General features: G+C 40.9%; 1 protein-coding gene across 1 annotated transcript in view; it reads right to left on the reverse strand.

Moving 5' to 3' along the window:
- DLG1 (discs large MAGUK scaffold protein 1) overlaps positions 1-15,300 on the reverse strand; it is a 653,463-nt gene that overhangs the window by 559,425 nt on the left and 78,738 nt on the right. The window lies entirely within an intron of this gene.

The following is a 15,300-nucleotide window of genomic DNA, read 5'->3' on the forward strand; positions in this document are numbered from 1 at the left end:
GCCATCTTGGGACTGGTGCAGGGAAGAAAAGAAGGGATCAAAAGACAGGGGAGGGGTTCTTCTAACAAAAAAGAAACGAAAGAAAGAAAGAAAGAAAGAAAGAAAGAAAGAAAGAAAGAAAGAAAGAAAGAAAGAAAGGAAGGAAGGAAGGAAGGAAGGAAGAGAAATAAAGGAGAAAGAAAGAAAGAAAGAAAGAAAGAAAGAAAGAAAGAAAGAAAGAAAGAAAGAAAGAAAGAAAGAAAGAAAGAAAGGAAAGAAAGAAAGAAAGAAAGAAAGAAAGAAAGAAAGAAAGAAAGAAAGAAAGAAAGAAAGAAAGAAAGAAAGAAAGAAAGAAAGAAAGAAAGAAAGAAAGAAAGAAAGAAAGAAAGAAAGAAAGAAAGAAAGAAAGAAAGAAAGAAAGAAAGAAAGAAAGAAGAGGAAGAGGGAGGGAGGGAGGAAGGAAGAAAGAAAGAAAGAAAGAGGGAGGGAGGAAGGAAGGAAGGAAGGAAGAAAGAAAGAAAGAAAGAAAGAAAGAAAGAAAGAAAGAAAGAAAGAAAGAAAGAAAGAAAGAAAGAGAGAAAGAGAGAAAGAAAGAAAAAGAAAGAAAGAAGAAAGAAAGAAAGAAAGAAAGAAAGAAAGAAAGAAAGAAAGAAAGAAAGAAAGAAAGAAAGAAAGAAAGAAAGAAAGAAAAGAAAGAAAGAAGAGGAAGAGGGAGGGAGGAAGGAAGGAAGAAAGGAAGAAAGAAAGAGGGAGGGAGGGAGGGAGGAAGGAAGGAAGGAAGGAAGAAAGAAAGAAAGAAAGAAAGAAAGAAAGAAAGAAAGAAAGAAAGAAAGAAAGAAAGAAAGAAAGAAAGAAAGAAAGAAAGAAGAGGAAGAGGGAGGGAGGAAGGAAGGAAGAAAGGAAGAAAGAAAGAGGGAGGGAGGAAGGAAGGAAGAAAGAAAGAAAGAAAGAAAGAAAGAAAGAAAGAAAGAAAGAAAGAAAGAAAGAAAGAAAGAAAGAAAGAAAGAAAGAGAAAAAGAAAGAAGAAAGTCACCTTGTTAGTCTTCCATTCAGCTAATCTATACTGAGATCTGTCTCAGACATGGAAAAATACAGACATCTGAGCCCCCCTGGAGAAGTTCCTTCACAGGGCAGGGGAGTGACAGAGAAAGATGAAGAATGGAAGACCTATAAAGGAAGCAGTGAGCTCTTAAAGCCTCTGTGTTCCCCCACAAACACACACAGATGCATCCACAAGGGATCTCGGCAAGCGCCCTGGCTTTTCAACTCTCAAGAGTCAAGAAATGCCTTCTTTAGTTTTACATCATGAATTTTTATATTACAAAGAATTGTGATTTCTTTCTGCTTGTTTAATATCTGTAATATTTAGGAAAATAGATACAAAATTAAGCCATTTGATCTGATTTCACATTTGAGCCTAAACAAAAGTTATTGATTAAGGTATACAAGGATTAAGATGCTTGCCTAGCATGTGGTTGAACAGGAGTTGATTCCCTGCACCTCTATGGTCCCCTAAGCTATGGCAGGAGTAACCCCGGAGAGCAAAGCCAGGAGTAAGCCCTGAGAACTGCCTGGTGTGACCAAACAAACAAAATAGCTAAATAAAATATTTCCTTGAGTACTTGAGCCTCTTTAATGCTTTATCTTGAAAGGTTATAAAACTTCCAAGGGTAGCAATATGGTTAGTTCCTATTTTATTAAATAAATATGACCTCAGAATACACCTTCCTGTTGGCAATTTCCAAAGACTGAAAAACCAGCAAGCAAAACACACAAACAAAACAATCAAGAGGTGGACACAGAGCAGCAGACCCCTCTGCTGCTCCATCTCTGGCACTATGCATCCATTTTTGAAAATACAGTCAGCCTGAGAGTGATTTCTGACCAATTGCTCTTAGACTTCTTTAAATGACTGTCTGGGGCCATCCGAGTTGATGAAACTGATGACATTTTGCACATTTTATAGTATTCTGCCCACTCCAGAGGCTCAAAATTGTATGTGAATGAATCAATGCATGGGTGGCTAGATGGATGAACATGGTGAATATGTGGTTAGATGGATGGAATTTTCTTGTAAAGGAAACCGTGACACAGATATTAGGATGAGGGAAACTGAGAAAAACTGGGGAGCATCCAGAGGACAACGTGGGGCACCAAGCAGGACAGGAAATAATGGGAGGAAACAGCCAAAATTCCAGAGGGGAGAGATAGAGGGGAAAACTGCAATACACCGCATAATAGGACATCAGGAGCCAGAGATATAGCACAGTGGATACGGTGCTTACTTTGCTTTCAACTCATCCAGTTTTGATCCCCAACACCACATGTACTCTCCTGAGCACAGATCTGCCAAGAGTAAGCCCTGAGCACAGCCAGGTGTGCCTCCCAAAAGCAAAACAAACAAAAACAGAAATGGCAGTATATGACAGACCCCTTCTCTCTATCTTCATCTCTTATAATTACTCACAATTACATGTCATGCCTCACTTTTTTTCTCATTGTTTTGAGAAAAATCCCAATTTTTTCTCAAAATTCCAATTTTTTCCTCCAGAATATTTGAAGTAAATCACAGATCATTTCTATTTTTTATATTTTATTTTATATTTATTTATGAAATATTATATTTATTTTATATTTTTGTATATTTGAAGTAAATCACAAATCACCCAATCACTTCTTTGCCTTATAACTGTTTTGTATAAATCTATAAAAATACTAAAAAATATACTATAAAAATTATTTAAAAAATTGAATTTTATAGTTTATACTACAGACACAAATAGCAGAATCACCTTGTAACTCAAACCTACTTGATGACACTAGAACAGTTGTGCCCAGAGGAACAATGACTTAGAGAACCAGCCTTACAAACATGAATTTAAATCCCTGAAAAGCAGCAAACTGTCGTTTCTGCTATCTACCATCCCCTATGCTACAGGTGACTTCCAATCATATCACAGACAGGTGTGTGTGAGCACCACAAAAAAAGTATGTAGAACTCCTGGTGAGCAAACTGTAACTTGTATGCCTCAGCTAAGGGTGCATGTTTCCCCCAAAACACACACACACACACACACACACACACACACACACACACACACACACACACACACATACACATGCACCACAAGTAAAGGAGCATAACATAAGCCTTGGTAAGCACCACAGCTGAGTGGGCAAGAACTGCCCCAGCTTGTGTGTGACCCTTGGTGAGTGCAACTGGAACTTGTGAGCCCCAGAGTTGGGCATCTCTGTGATCCCAGTAATCACAACCATGTCAACATAATGAAAAAAAGAAAAGGGAGGCAATTCTAATAAATCAAGGTAATTTGGGGGTTTTATTTGGTGTTCTTTGTTTAGGGCCATTCCTAGATCTGCTCAGGGTTTTTACTCCTAGTGTATTCAAAGCTTGCTTTCTGACTCTGCACTCAGAACTCACCCCTGGTGGGCTTGGGATACCATATGGAGTGCTGGGAATCAAACCCAGGCCAGCTCTTGCAAGGCAAGAGTTTAACTGCTGTTATAGCTCTCTGGGCCCCTCAAAGAGCTCCATTTATATCCTGAAAATGTCATAGACAAGCATAATCACCATGAAAAGATCATTTGGTGCAATGATATGTGAGGGAAGACATATGTACAGATATGTTTCACTTGTAGCAGCTCCCACACTAAAAGGAACTAAAGTAAAACTAACAGCAGAGAAAAGGGGTCATAAATTATGAAACAGCCATTGATGTAATGCTGTGCGGTCATTAAAAATGCAGTTATGAAGGTGAGGCAGCCATACAGGGAGGGAGGCATGCCCATCCATCCCCACACCACTTGGAATCCACACGTAGCTTTGCTGCCTGCTGAGCCCAGTCTGGATCAGGAGTTTTGCCTCTATCCTTGCCCAGTGGAACCAGGGTGTACTAGGGACTAGTACAGGAGGCACTAGGATGACTAGGGACAGTTTAGCATCCATAGACTTAACAGAAACCTCTGGTTTTTGTGGCCTATCTGGATGGAAAAGATAACTTAATCTAACCAAATCAAGATTTTTATTTTCCAAATCAATATTTTACTTCAAGAGATTAGGAAAGAGAATGATGCAATTCCAGAACTGATAAGGTCATGTAGCAAGGACTGGTCAGGTCAGGAATTCGTAGTTAATGTCTGGAAGAGAGTAGCAGAAACAGATTCCCAAAATTCACCCGAGAGCCCTGACAAGGCAACTTAAGCAGGTCTGAATTCCAGTTGCAGTATAGGGTCACTGCCTGTGGTTCCTGTTTTGGGCTTCTTAAGATTCACACACACACACACACACACACACACACACACACACACACACACTTTTTTTTATGAAACAATTTAATTTGACTAAGTGAATGCTCCTTGCAACTAAATAATCCTAACACAAAAGAGTTTAGAATATGACACTGGAAAACAATGCAGAGAGGCTGGGGAGATAACACAGTGGATTATGTGTCTGCCTGGCACACAAGTATTCAGTTCAGGTTTGATGCCTGGTACCACATATGATCCCCTGGCACTACCATGAGTGATCTGGGAGTACAAAGCCAGGAATAAGTCCTAAGAACATCAGGGTATATCCCCCCAAAAATACAAAAATAATTCAGAGATCAGAGGCATGGCTCCATGTAGGGCACATGCTTCACAAGTACATAATCCTGGGTTCAATTGTTAAAAGAAAGAAAAGGAAAGAAAAAACAGAAATGCAATATTTTAATTGTATTGTCTTACAATTATATGAAGTGATGACACAAACTCAAAGACTAAGTAAAATCAAGTAGGGTTGAGTTACAAGGTGATTCTGCTATTCGTGTCTGTAGTATAAACTCTAAAATTCAATATTAAACCCTAGACCTTAAGATTTACCTTGTTTTTTTTTTTTTTTTAACAAATCTAGTCCTATGCACCCTCCACCTAAATTCTACTAGCAATGGCCAAGAATCTCCTGAATTTGTCACAGGGGTCCCTGAGTACTTGGATAACCCTTCCCCCTTGTCCTCGCATGCATACACAATTTTGCTCCCAAGAATTACCTTGGTGCTCACTTCAGCAGCCCATATGCCAGTAATTACTTCAAACTTCAAATAATTTCTTTATTGTATTATCATCCTACTGCACTCACACTACATTTGAGATGGTGGTTTTATTTTGAATAGAAAAAGTGTTACTGAAACCATCAACTGCCTACAAGATCCTCTACATACTTCTCAGAGATATGAAGGAAGACATCAAGTAATTATGATGTTTTTGCTTTCACAGTTGTGTTTTTTATTTTATCTTAATTTTTTGATTTTGGGTCATATCTGGCAGTGCTCAGAGATTATTTCAAGAGAAACTGTGGGTTGATTTTATTTTAGGAGAAATGGTGGGTTCGCCACAGTCAAGAAAAGCATTCTTCCAGCTATCCTATCACTCTGCCCCAAATATCGTTATATAAAAAGGTCACCTAAGAACTAAATCGCAATGGCTTTGATCATAGAAATGACTAAAAATTGAAAATTAAGTAAAAATATTAAAATTGTTTATTCATTTATTTGGGTTTGAAACTAATTCTGGCAGTGTTTGGAGGAGCCATGTGGTAAGAGGGATTATGGGTTCTTTCAAGAAAAATATGTACTCCAACTCTTCAAGCTATTTCCCAGTCTGCTAGTTCCTAAAATATCTGCTAAACATTTTTAATATGCGTTAATGATGACCAATTTAATAATAAAATAAGCATTTTTACTAAATGCCAAATATAAGATTGAAACATGCTTTTGCAGTGTTATTAACATTTTCCAGAAGAATGAAATAATGTGAACGATGGAAAGCACATCAGGGTGGGAACCCATACCAGTCCTCACCCTAGACCTTTTGCTCTCCCTGAAAGCCATTTCCCCTGCAAACCTGCCCCACTTCCCTGCAAATTCTCAAATGAGCACAATCTGATAGCTCTTTCTCTCAAGCTAGATATTCAGAGGTAGAAAGAGGCAGTTGCAGTTGGGAGAAGAACACAAGTGGCTTCCATTTCAGTGGTAATTGTATTTGCTTCCCTGAGCTGAATGAATGTGATCAGTGGGTTATATAATGTACTTTGCATGCCCCCACCACAAGCTTCATTGGGAAAAAAAAAAACCAAACACTGACCTGGGACTAGTCTCTGGGTGCCATTATGTACAGTCTCAAAACAATAAAACAACAACTAAAGTACCTTAAAGTTGGGGCCAAACTGATAGAACAGCAAGTGATTGACACCAGGTTAAATCTCTGGCATCCCATATGGTCCCCCAAGCTTGCCAGGAGTGATTCCTGAGCACAGAGCCAGGAGTAACCCCTAAGTATCACTGGGTGTGCCCCACCACCAAAAAATGTTTCACACAGTTGGTGGCTTTTAACAGCAGAAACTTACTCTCTTGCATTGCTGGAGGTCAAAAATTCGAAAGTCGGGGCCAGCGAGGTGGCGCTAGAGGTAAGGTGTCTGCCTTGCAAGCGCTAGCCAAGGAAAGGACCACGGTTCGATCCCCCGGCGTCCCATATGGTTCCCCCCAAGCCAGGGGCAATTTCTGAGGTCATAGCCAGGAGTAACCCCTGAGCATCAAATGGGTGTGGCGAAAAAACAAAAAGAAAAAATTCGAAAGTCAGTGTGTGTGTGTGTGTGTGTGTGTGTGTGTGTGTGTGTGTGTGTGTGTGTGTGTGTGAAGCTTCCCATTGCCTCTCTTGGAAAAGTGATGCTGGTATCATTAGGAGGGAACCTTCTGAATAATTCAGGATAATCTTCCTATATCATGATCCTTTCATTTGCATATATATATTTTCTACAAATTTAGCATTTACAGACTTCAGAACCAGATATTTTTGAGAATAAGGGCAAATGCTTATTATAGTAATGCTTTTTATCTTACTTTTCAAAATGGAAGTACTCAGGGCTTACTCCTTGCTCTGTGCTAGGGGTTGCTCTTGACATAGTGTTCAGAGAACCATATATGATGCCAGAGAATTGATACTTTTTTTTTTTTTTTTTGGTTTTTGGGCCACACCCGGTGGTGCTCAGGGGTTACTCCTGGCTGTCTGCTCAGAAATAGCTCCTGGCAGGCTCGGGGGACCATATGGGACACCAGGATTCGAACCAACCACCTTTGGTCCTGGATCGGCTGCTTGCAAGGCAAACGCCGCTGTGCTATCTCTCCGGGTCCGATGCCAGAGAATTGAACCAAATCAACTACATGCAATGAAAACACCTTAACCCCTGTACTAGTTCTCTGAACCCTGTTTATTCAATTTTTTTAAGTTGAATTATGGGAAAAGCAGACCAAGGTTCATGGTCTTCTGCCTTGAATTACAGCTCTATCTGTGTAAGTACCTTATATTAGAACCAAACTGAACCTCTCATGACAAGAGGGGATTCCAGAAGGCTGGAGAACAGTGTAATAAGAATGACTCAGTGGGGAGATTAGAAGATCAAGAGTCATGCCCGGAGAGATAGCACAGCAGCGTTTGCCTTGCAAGCAGCCAATCCAGGACCAAAGGTGGTTGGTTCGAATCCCGGTGTCCCATATGGTCCCCCGAGCCTGCCAGGAGCTATTTCTGAGCAGACAGCCAGGAGTAACCCCTGAGCACCGCCGGGTGTGGCCCAAAAACCAAAAAAAAAAAAAAATCAAGAGTCATGCTTTAATATGATATAAATTTGTTATGGAAGTCCAAAGCAAAGCAATAATGATACATCATTCACACAGTGAGAATGGCACATATGGAAAATAGTAAAAACAATCCATCTGGTAGGGATGTAGTAAGAAAGGAACTCTTAACCACTGCTGGTGGAAATATTGTCTGATTCAACCCCTGTGGAAAATGATATGAAAAGTGCTCAGTAAATTTAGAATTGAGCTGCCACATGATTCAGCAATTCCACTTTTGGTTATTTAACCCCAGGACTTAAAAGCATTCATTCAAAAGTACATATGCATACTATTATTCATTGCAACACTTAGCTCAATAGCTAAGATATAGAATTAACCTATGTGTTTCACCATGGATAAATGGATGATGAAGTGATATGTTATACAAAGGAATACTATACTGTAAGTTATCTTCGCTGTTAAATCCTTTGTTGGGTATTTGTGAATCCAAGAACAGTCCCCAGAATAAGAAATTACTTCCCATCTCCTTGTCCCCTTTCAGGGGGAGACCTTGGTAATATGTATCCACAGCAAATAATAATCCACACAGACAAGAAGGATAGGGTGTAAAAGATTGGGCAAAGAGAGCAAGAGAATTCTCCTGCAGCCTGCAGCTTTCGCAAAAGGACCCCTCTCCCCTGTCCATCAAGCTATTTATTGCCAACTCCACAGCGCCCCACCTGGAAGGGCTAGGTGGGGCAATAGTCACAGAACAATCCTAAGAAAATACTTTTATATACAACAATTCCAAGAATAATCTTATGGAAACTTTTTCATATACTACACTATACAACTTTAAGAAATGAAATCATGCAATTTGCTACAACTTAGTAAAACTGGAAGATAACATGTTGAGTGAAGAAAGCCAGAAGATGGGGCCGGGAAGGTGGCGCTTGCAAGCGCTAGCCAAGGAAGGACCTCGGTTCGATCCCCCAGTGTCCCATATGGTCCCCGCAAGCCAGGGGTGATTTCTTAGCACATAGTCAGGAGTAACCCCTGAGTGTCAAACGGGTGTGGCCCAAAAACCAAAAAAAAAAAAAAAAAAAAAAAGCCAGAAGAAGAAAAGTATAGGATGATCTCCACACTTGATCTTAGCCAAAAGGCCTAGAAGTGATGGGATGATCTCACTTATCTGTAGAATATAGAGTAAAAAGATGAGTGAATGTAATGTAAAGGGGGATTACTTGGATCACCCTTGACCTCAGAAATTAGGAAGGAAAGCAACAGGGAAAAGAAAGAAATCAAGGTGGGAAGAAAGATAAGTCAGGGAAGTGGTAGAGTGTATAGTTAAAAATCCAAAGCATAGATTCAACAACACTGAAATATGAGGTCTAGACTGTAACCATCCAATTTTATAATGTGTCTGTCACCTGCAGAAGTGGGTGATGGAAGTTGGGGGAGAGAGTAGGAGATGACAGAGTATGGAAATACTAGTGGTGGGAGTTGACACTGGTTGTAGGATTAGTATTGAAATACTATATGCCTCAAATCAACTATCAACAACTTTGTAAATTATGGTCTTAAACAAAGTTCAAAATTTAGTTTAGGTTTCCTGTGGGGCTTGGATGAGAGTTTTGCTCCCTTGTGCGGCTCAGGGGAGACAGGGTTTTCTGTGCGGCTTGGGTGAGAGTTTTGCTCCCTTGTGCGGCTCGGAGGAAACTTGGTTCCCTGTGGGGCTTGGGTGAGAGTTTTGCTCACTTGTGCGGCTCGGGGGAGACAGGGTTTTCTGTGCGGCTTGGGTGAGAGTTTTGCTCCCTTGTGCGGCTTGGGGGAAACTTGGTTCCCTGTGCGGCTTGGGTGAGAGTTTTGCTCCCTTGTGCAGCTCGGGGGAAACTTTGTTTCCTGTGCGGCTTGGGTGAGAGTTCCCTCCCTTGTGCGGCTTGGGGGAGGCTGTGTTTCCTGTGGGGCTTGAATGAGAGTTTTGCTCCCTTGTGCGGCTCGGGGGAGACAGGGTTTTCTGTGCGGCTTGGGTGAGAGTTTTGCTCCCTTGTGCGGCTTGGGGGAAACTTGGTTCCCTGTGGGGCTTGGGTGAGAGTTTTGCTCCCTTGTGCGGCTTGGGGGAGACAGGGTTCCCTGTGCGGCTTGGGTGAGAGTTTTGCTCCCTTGTGCGGCTCGGGGGAGACAGGGTTTTCTGTGCGGCTTGGGTGAGAGTTTTGCTCCCTTGTGCGGCTTGGGGGAAACTTGGTTCCCTGTGCGGCTTGGGTGAGAGTTTTGCTCCCTTGTGCAGCTCGGGGGAAACTTTGTTTCCTGTGCGGCTTGGGTGAGAGTTCCCTCCCTTGTGCGGCTTGGGGGAGGCTGTGTTTCCTGTGGGGCTTGGATGAGAGTTTTGCTCCCTTGTGCGGCTCGGGGGAGACAGGGTTTTCTGTGCGGCTTGGGTGAGAGTTTTGCTCCCTTGTGCGGCTTGGGGGAGACTTTGTTTCCTGTGCGGCTTCCTTGTCGTCAGGACCGACCCCCCCCCCCAGTGAGTCCCTTCCCCCGGGTGGGCGCCTGGAAAGGCAAGTTGAGCAACCGGAATAGTCGGGGGAGATAGGGCCAGCTATCTGGACTCTCAGGTGACCTAGAGCAATCCACCCCCTTGGGCCCTGGAGCGGACCAGGGACTCCCCAAGGGCGAGGGCAGAGCCTGAAAGGTTGGACTGAGGGAACTCCTTCAAGGGAGGCTTGGAGGGGGCGGAACTCCATTGACTCCCAGAGAAAGGAGGGGGGATTGAGAGCTAGGCTCAACAGCGCCAGTAACCATTGTGGCCAGGAGTGGAACTGCACCGCTGACAGAAATAAGGAGCAGAAAAGGGAAAAGACCCACAGCAGGAAGGCTGAACTCTAGGTAGCAAAGGGGAGGAGAAAGGGCTAGGCTCAACAAACTCACCCAACAGGTCCCTCTAGAAACACCTTCAGGAAGGGGACCAAAGCAGGCCAAAATTAGAAGCCACAGCACTCCAAAATACACCATTAAATACAAAGAACAATGCGTAAAGCAAGGAAATCACTAATAACTGGAGACACCATGACAAACCCTATCAAATTTCCAAGTCCACCAAAACGCACAGATCCACGGGAAGAAGACCTAAAAGCTGTCATGAGGAAGGAAATGCAAGAATTAATAAAAGAATTGAAAGAAACCCTAGCAACCGAGTATAAGAAATCCATGGACGAACGAATCAGCCAAATTAAAGAAGAAATGTCAAAGAACATGAGAGATTCCATACAAAAAGAAGTGAAGGACTTAAAAGACAAAGTAACAAGCCTTATGAGCAGAAACACAGAGTTGGAGAAGCACATCGAAGAACTCGAAGGAAAACTACAATCAAAAAAAGATCAAGAAACCAACAAAGAAATAAAAGGCAAAGCACTGGAAGGAAAAATCCAATATCTAATGAACAAAGACAAAAGAAACAATCTAAGAATTGTGGGTATACCAGAAGGGGAGGAAATAGGAAAGGGGGAAGAACAGGTAGTCAGGGAGATAATAACAGAGAACTTCCCCACACTCTGGAAAGACACTTCAGGACAAATCCAGGAAGTCAAGAGAGTCCCTAATAAAATAGACCCTAATAAACCCACACCAAGACACATAATAATCCAAATGGCAAAAAACAAAGAGAAAGAGGAACTCCTGAAAGCAATAAGGGAGAAAAAAAACCTCAAGTACAAAGGAAAGGACATAAGAATCAAACCGGATCTTCCATTTGAAATAATTCAAGCAAGAAGACAGTGGAATGACATATTTACACGACTGAATGAAAGAAATTTCCAACCCAGGGTCCAATACCCAGCAAAACTATCATTCATATGGGAGGGCAGACTAAAAACATTCTCAAACATGAACGAACTTGAACTATTTGTGCAAACTAAGCCGATCCTAAGCGACTTACTCAGAGATGAATTACACAATCCAAACCCCCGATTGTAACAACAACCACTGCACACAATACAACTGCACAACAGTCCTCTCTATCAATAATTTCCCTAAATGTGAACGGACTAAACTCTCCATTTAAAAGACACATAGTAGAGAACTGGGTTAGGAAAAATAAACCGGACTTCTGCTGTCTGCAAGAAACACACCTACAGTTACAGGATAAGCACAGGCTTAGAATAAAAGGATGGAAAGTAATTATTCAGGCCAATGGAAAACAAAAAAGAGCAGGGACAGCCATTCTTATATCAGACCAAATTGTATTCAACCTCAAGAAAGTGATCAGAGACAAAGAGGGACACTACTTACTGATCAGGGGAACATTAGATCAAGAAACACTAACCCTGGTCAATATCTATGCACCTAATGTAGAGTCAGCAAAATATGTGAGGCAACTACTGGCAAACCTGGAGAAACACATGAAGGGAAATGTGATAATAGTAGGGGACCTCAATACTCCACTATCACCACTGGACAGATCCACCAAACAGAAAAATAACAAAGAAATAAGAGCTCTAAATGAAAAATTAGAAGATTTAGGGCTAATAGATTTATATAGAGCCCTCCATCCCCAGAAAGCAGAATACACATTCTTCTCAAACCCACATGGAACCTTCTCCAGAATAGACCATGTATTAGGATACAAAGCCAACCTATATAAGACCACAAAGGTAAGGATCATAAGAAGTACCCTTTCAGATCACTATGCAACAGAGGTTAAAATTGATGTCAAGAAGAAGCAATGGAGAAAAACTAGTACCTGGAGATTAAACATCCTGCTCAACAACAGCTGGATCAAAGAACAACTCAAGGAAGAAATAAAAAGATTCCTTGAGACAAATGACAATGAAGAGACAACATGTCAAAACTTGTGGGATACAGCAAAAGCTGTAATTAGGGGGAAACTCATAGCAATACAGGCCTATGTCAAGAAACAGGAAAATAACAAAACCAACAGTTTAAAAGATCACCTCAAAGAATTGGAACAACAGCAACAGAGAAATCCAACCACAACCAGAAGGCAAGAAATAATAAAAACCAGAGCAGAAATAAACAACATCGAAACCAAGAAAACAATACAAAAAATCAATGAGACCAGGAGTTGGTTTTTCGAAAAAATAAACAAGATAGACAAACCATTGGCAAAACTCACCAAAAAAAAAGAGGGAAAACACCCAAATCAGCAGGATCACAAATGAAAGGGGAGAGATTACAACAGAACCCCAAGAAATACAACATATCATGAGATCATACTATGAACAACTGTACTCAACTAGGCTAGAGAACCCAGTAGAAATCGACAGATTCTTAGACAAACACCCTCTTCCAAGACTGGAAAAGGAAGATCTAGAAAGCCTAAACAGACCAATCACCTCAGAGGAAATTGAAGATGTAATTAAAAAACTCCCTAAGAACAAAAGCCCAGGCCCAGATGGATTTACAGGTGAATTCTATCAAACATTTCAAGAAGACTTACTACCACTTTTCCATAGGCTTTTCCAAACCATAGAAAAAACAGGAATCCTCCCCAACTCTTTTTATGAGGCTAATATCACACTCATTCCCAAAGAAGGCAAAGACACCACCAAAAAAGAAAACTACAGACCAATCTCACTAATGAACATAGATGCAAAGATACTTAACAAAATCTTAGCAAACCGAATTCAACACTTCATCAAAAAGATCATACATCACGACCAAGTGGGATTCATACCAGGAATGCAAGGTTGGTTCAACATACGCAAATCAATCAATTTGATACATCACATCAACAACACGAAAGACAAAAACCACATGATCATATCAATCGATGCAGAGAAGGCATTTGACAAAATCCAACATCCTTTCATGTTAAAGACACTCAGAAAAATAGGGTTAGAAGGAACTTTCCTCAAGATAGTTACAGCTATATATGAAAAGCCAACAGCCAACATTATACTTAATGGCGAGAAACTAGAAGCATTCCCACTAAGGTCAGGAACTAGGCAAGGCTGTCCACTCTCTCCACTCTTATTCAATATAACCTTAGAAGTTCTAGCAATAGCAATCCGACAAGAGAAGGGAATCAAAGGAATTCAAATAGGGAAAGAGGAACACAAGCTATCTCTATTTGCCGACGATATGATGATATACATTAAAAACCCTAAAGAGTCCACAGTAAAACTCCTAGAAACAATCAGCCAATACAGCAAAGTGGCTGGATACAAAGTCAATACACAAAAGACAGTAGCGTTTCTATATACAAACAATGAAGTTGAGGAGAGAGAGATTAAAAATACAATTCCATTTAAGATAGTATCAAAAAATATCAGGTATCTAGGAATCAACCTTACAAGAGAAGTGAAAGACCTATACCAGGAAAACTTCAAAACACTCCAGAAAGAAATTGAAGACGATCTAAAGAAATGGAAGAACATCCCATGCTCATGGATAGGTAGAATTAACATAATCAAAATGACTATCCTACCCAAAATACTATATAGATTTAATGCAATCCCTATCCAAATCCAGACACAATTCTTTAAAGAATTAGAACAATCATTAACAAAATTCATCTGGAACCACAAAAGACCCAGGATAGCCAAACACATACTGAAAAACAAGAAGCTGGGTGGAATCTCCTTACCTAACTTGAAACTATACTATAAAGCCATAGTAATCAAAACAGCATGGTACTGGAACAGAGACAGGACTTCAGACCAGTGGGTCAGGACAGAATTCCCAGACATAAACCACCAGATATACAGCCAACTAATATTTGATAAAAGAGGCAAGAATCTGAAATGGAACAAAGAAAGCCTATTCAACAAATGGTGTTGGCACAACTGGAAAACCACATGTACGAAAGTGAAAATCAACCCATACCTCACTCCTTATACAAAAGTCAACTCAAAATGGATCAAAGACCTTGAAATCAGACCCGAATCTATAAAGTTTATTGAGAATAAAATAGGGAGAACACTCGAAGACCTATATATCAAAAAGGTCTTTGAGAATGGAACACCAATGGCAAGAACCTTAGCAGCAAACATAAACAAATGGGACTACATCAAACTAAAAAGCTTCTGCATGGCGAAAGAAACCTTACTTAATGCAAGAAGACAGTTAACAGAATGGGAAAAAATCTTTTCACTAGACATATCAGATAAAGGGCTGATATCTAGAACTTACAAAGCACTCAGAAAACTGAGCCCCTCAAAACCAAACAAAGCCATAAAAAAATGGGGAGAAGAAATGAATAGACACTTCTCTGAGGATGACAGAAGGATGGCTAACAAACACATGAAAACATGCTCACCTTCACTCATCATCAGAGAGATCCAAATCAAGACAACAATGAGATACCACCTTACACCAGTGAGGATGGCTCACATCAAAAATACTGAGAACAATCTTTGTTGGCGTGGATGCGGTATGAAGGGAACTCTCATCCACTGCTGGTGGGAATGCCCCCTAGTCCAACATCTATGGAGAACAGTCTGGAGAGTACTCAAAGAACTCAGAATTCAGCTCCCTTTTGACCCAGCAATTGCACTCCTAGGTATATACCCCCAAGTTGGAAGAACATTCATTCCAAAATACGTGTGCACCCCACTATTTATCGCAGCACTCAGTATAATAGCCAAATCTTGGAACCAACCGCGATGTCCAACAACAGATGAATGGATCATTAAGATGTGGTATCTATACACAATGGAATATTACATGGCAGTCAGAAATGATACAATCACAGATTTTG

This window comes from Suncus etruscus, chromosome 6 (genome assembly GCF_024139225.1).
Source record: "Suncus etruscus isolate mSunEtr1 chromosome 6, mSunEtr1.pri.cur, whole genome shotgun sequence".
NCBI classification, from domain to species: domain Eukaryota; kingdom Metazoa; phylum Chordata; class Mammalia; order Eulipotyphla; family Soricidae; genus Suncus; species Suncus etruscus.